General features: G+C 39.9%; 1 pseudogene; it reads left to right on the top strand.

The window, feature by feature from the left end:
- The window catches only part of LOC137971363 (uncharacterized), a 686-nt pseudogene extending 371 nt beyond the window's left edge, over positions 1 to 315 (top strand).
- Positions 316 to 5,000: the final 4,685 nt, after the last annotated feature.

Here is a 5,000-nt window from a genome sequence, read left to right as displayed (position 1 = left end):
TATGGGTCTCGGCTCTGAAACATCTTCTTGACAATGACTTTTAAAGCGTTATGTTGTTTTGGATTTACACTTCGCAGTTTATTAACACCAGACCCAACTGGTCCTTCATCGCCTTTCAAGCCTGCAGCGTTATAGCTCAGTTGAAGCTGGGCATATGTTTCAGTCCTGCCAAAATTTTGTGGATGCGGTGCAGGCGATGAAGCTTGATGCGATGGTTCGTGTGCCAAGAGCTTTCCCTCTGTAATTAGACTCACAGACTCAGTAGTTTTCTTAGGCCTAACTTTGGAATCCCTCGTGGAAGGAGTAAGCGTTTAGTTAAACCTCAGAACAAATAAAGGCATTTCGCGATAAAGTAATGAACTACAGTACGTTGACTGGATCAAAAATGACTGTGTTGTTCAATCGATTGGCAAATGTGCCAATAAACGCCGGTTTGTACTCTGATATCTTTTTTTGTACTTTTAATGGGTTTACTCCTAAAACAGTAAAAAAAAATGTGTACAAATAAAATTAAATATCAATAAATATATAAGATCTACTACGTACAATTATACAAATGACTCGATGGATGCAAGAGCAAGAGACTTGAAATTATTTATATTGACATCTTCATTAACAGGTAAAATGTTCCATGTCACTATCGTTCTTGGGAAAAAAGAATACTTATAGGCATTGTTTGATATACTAACTAAAAGGACCACTATTCGATAACCTAGTAGTTCTTGTTATTTAGTGCACCTCATGGGGGAAGCTAATACCAACACGACCCATAAGATCTTGTAGAACATACTAATTTGAAAGAGGAGACGACCATCTCTAAGAGCTCGCACTAGATCCAAAAACTATTAGAAACCCTGGACTGAGTATTTCATGGTTATAAAATTCTGGAATGACATTTTGTATAGTTCCCCAACTCACTGCACGCCAAGAGGCAACGACTATAAGGTCACTGAGGTATTTGTCGCGACAAATCTTCAAGTGGTTTATCGCTGTTTGTTTTATCTGTCACTCGGACCCTCGAGCATTGTCGTGTTACTTCCGGGTGCAATAATCCACGATGGAGTCGTTATGCTGCTTGGGGAAGATTTTCTATTACGTTGGCTTAATTCTTTACATGGGTTGCGACTCTTTTTTCGACTGGTGGAACTGGTGGAATTATTCTAGCCTATACGCCGATAAAGAAGAATTCAAAGTCAATAATTTCCTACTTTTGTTCAGTTTTTTTGTCGGTTTGGTTATCAACATTTTCATGTTATGGGTGTACGGGCATTACATCAAGTTCCACTGCGATTGCTTCCTCGATGACGATTCTGAAGGTCTCTATAAAGACCACCTCCGTTTCAATTGGCTGGAATTGTGTCTTTCGGTTCTGGAGTTAGTCTTCAAAGATGACATTCAAAGTGCGATCGTATTCCGGATTTACGCGTCGCAGCTCTATCTGACAGGATCGCGACCGGGCTGGTATTTCGTCGTCTTTTCAGTCTGCAGCATCTTTGCGCACTTTAAGCGATGCGTGTGCCTCATCACGAAATTATGTGGATGTGGTGAAGGCGAGGAGGATGCCCGTGACCATTCATGTATCTATTTGACCGCGTGTGTAGCTGGATTGTTCGCCTCGGCTTGCTTTTTGCTCTTCACCGTCTTGTCGCTCCTTGTCTGCTATGATGGTAAAAGTTGCATCCTCTAGCTATCTATATGGATCGTATGAAGCCAATATCGTATTTTGACGTCAGGAGAATCCAAGACACTCTAACGACAAAAATGCTTGTTTGCGATCAACTGAAACTTAAAAAGTGATGGCTGGGATATTTTTCTCGCATTTTGCGACTGTACTACATGTACATACATACCTCTGTTGCTGATGCCAAGAAATAGTTATCAATGTTTCTCTTTAAAAATAGGTAGCTAGTGTCAAAACTCTTATATCAACATGCAGACTGTCAGTGCTTGTAAACGGCATGCACTATTTATTTGTCAGGACCAAGTATCCACTGATAAAGCAGAAAATGTGAGGACGCTACATCCGTGGACAGCAGTTAACTGTTTGCTCCGTTTTAATCTCTCACAACATTACAAGAACGTTCGTTCCGTGTTCATTGCGGTTACATGTATTTGAGTCTGGGATCTTTGTTATTGTTATGCTATCTTGTTGGTTATGTCACAACTTCATTGAGTGATACCGTTGAAGAAGTTTTTTTTTAATAGATAATATTTAGACTGTTATGCGTGCAAATGCTGTGGAAGTAACTGAATCGTGGATCAAATTATGAATTTTTTTTTAGCAGTAGCAAATTTTATTAGATATGTGCGGTTATTAAACTTGGGATGTGCCATCATCATGCATACCTGATTCACATTGAAAGTGAAGTGAATCTAATCTGTCTCACGAATTTTGTAACTTATCGAGTTATGTGTTCAAAAAAAGGTAATAATTAGTGATAAAAGCTCAAACCTGTTTTCAGTCAGTGCCAGGATTACGTGGTTTTCTTCTTTCTGACGTAGACGGAAATGACCTGATACCTTTCTTTTTTTGCCAACTATGGCCGTCATTTTAATCTTAGGATTCTTGTGACTCCAGATGAAACCAACGACTAGTACCTTGACGCTACTAGTTTCGAAATATTAGGAAGTGGGAATATTTTAAGATTCCCCTCTCTTCGCGCCTAAAAAAAACGCCTTGTTTTCATGTCTGCAAGGCCATAGAATCTTTCCTTTTCATTGTCCCGGATTTCGCAGGCACGTTTCTGTTTTTTTTTTTTTTTTGCCTTGTTGTTTGTTTTGGCATATGTGGAAGAATTAACTGACTTATTGGGGCTGGCTAGCCAACGATTCGACAGTCACTAAAAGTAGTTAGGATTGTTGTTACTCCCTCTTGGATGGCAAAATAGTCCTCTACTGATTTAGGAAAGAGGCACCATGGACTTCTCAGATAATACCCAAGATTTACTCACCGTAGCCAACCATCTACTTCCTTTGACGTGATCTGTTTGTGTCCATCGTGACATGTAACAATTCGTCACCGGATGCACGTAGCCTTGTGAACAGTTGTCCTGAAGAGAAAGTAATGACCTGCTCCAGTTCAAATTGATTTAATAAGAGTCCTTGCTTAAACGAATAAGGAATAATTTTTAATTCTGTTATGTTATTGGTAAAGAAAATAAAAGCGGTAAGTGTTAACAGAAATTGCTGACTTGGTTTGCCTGCTACACATTTCGAGTGTTCTAGTGGGCCGTTTTCAAATTTGGGAATATTGAGTGGAATTCTGGGTATTTTGGTGTATTTAGTAACAGAACGGGAACGTGAGTGTCGACGTCGCACGCAGCAAAGATTCCAATGAGAATTCAGAATAGAGAAGAAAAGAGTGGATTCTACTCTATTCTGAATTCTCTTGGGTATCTTTTGTGCTCGCGCCTATCGTTGTATGACTCCGAAGCCTCGCTTTCATCCTTTGTGGAAGTGATCTGGATTATTTCGTTTCATTTTCATGATTTCCACAATGAAAATGGTATGATTGGCTATTATATGATTTTTGATTGGACGCTTCATTAGTATTGGGATTGGTCTAGTTACTTAACAATTAGACCCGTAGCCCGAAAGGGCTGCGGGTCAATGCCCATGAGGCAAAGCTGAATGGGCTATTGACCCGTGACCCTTGAGGGCGAAGGGTCTAATTGTTTTAGTATCACCCAACTAGTCGGACAGAAAAGGCAATAATAAAGTTAGCAAATGCAAGTTAAATAAATTTTTATTTGGGAATAAAACGAAAGAAAACGTCACGCTTTTCGCTACTCGAGGACTATTACTAATAGTCCTCTCGTAGCGTAGCCAATCAAAATGCAGGATTGGCATTAGTCCACTAGTTGGGTGATAATAATGTTTATTATACAGCGGTAAAAAGCTTTCTGCAGCCGATTTCCTTTTTTGCTTCAGTTGCACTTTCGGTTCTTTGGTAATCTTTCCCGGCCTGTGGCTGTCCTGTACGGATGTTACCTCTGGTATCACTATTGCTGCATTCGACAACTGGACTACAAATCACGTCGGTATTGACGTGGCATGTGTGAAAACTTTTGGAGTGATAGTTCCTGTGATAAGTAATGGTAATGGGACTTATCGTACGAGTGATAAGAAAATCGGACGACCGCGGTGCGGGAGTCCGATTTGTTTATCAGGAGTAGGATTACCGACCGAATTGGACGACACGAAGTCCTCTTACCAATTAAACATAAAAATTACAATTTCCGAGAAAAGAAGAAGAGCCAAGTTATGAAAGAAAGGGAAAATTTGCATTAAAAGACTGAGAAACGAGACAAACATGTTTAACGTCGCTCTGAAAGAAAGAAAACACTGTACACTGTTTCTATGGTGATTGAAACCAAGGTTGTGATTGGTGATTTAAACTACAACTTTGAATGTGATTGGCGTACTGAACTGTCCGATAACAGACTATCTGACAACAAACTGTCTGATAACAACTTGGCAAGCGAATTAGTGGAAAATAGGAGTTTTTTAAACCAATCATAATCGAGGAAATTGTAATTTTTATGATTAGAAGTGCAATCGCCACTTCTTCTGGTTTGAGTTTCTGCTGTCGCGTTTGGAATTGCTCTTCAAGGGGGATATTCAAAGTGGTATATTGTTTTCGCTGTACAACTCGTTATCCTGTTCGGAAAGACCCAAACCTCTTTTCATAGTCTACAACATCATTGCGCCCTTGAAGCTTCTTGCATGTTTCGTCACGAAAGTATTGTGACTTGGCGAAGGCGAAAAAGGTCTCCGTCTAAACGACTACGGAGCCCTGATTGATGTGCCAAGGTTCTCTCCTGTTTCACTGGCTTCCTGTTCTCATTATTGTTTCTGGTTCTTGGTGTCTTGTCTCTTCGACAGCTGAAGGCTGGGCTTGACCTCGTTTAAACTTCGCGAAGAAGTCTTTTGCTTAACTTCAACCGTACTTTAACGTAATATGATCGTTTTTTTTTTCTTGAGTAGTGGCATTTTGAGAT

The sequence above is a fragment of the Montipora foliosa genome, chromosome 9 (assembly GCF_036669935.1).
Source record: "Montipora foliosa isolate CH-2021 chromosome 9, ASM3666993v2, whole genome shotgun sequence".
Lineage (NCBI taxonomy): Eukaryota > Metazoa > Cnidaria > Anthozoa > Scleractinia > Acroporidae > Montipora > Montipora foliosa.
Note: the sequence above shows the minus strand (reverse complement) of the source record. Positions and strands in the feature narration are given on the sequence as shown.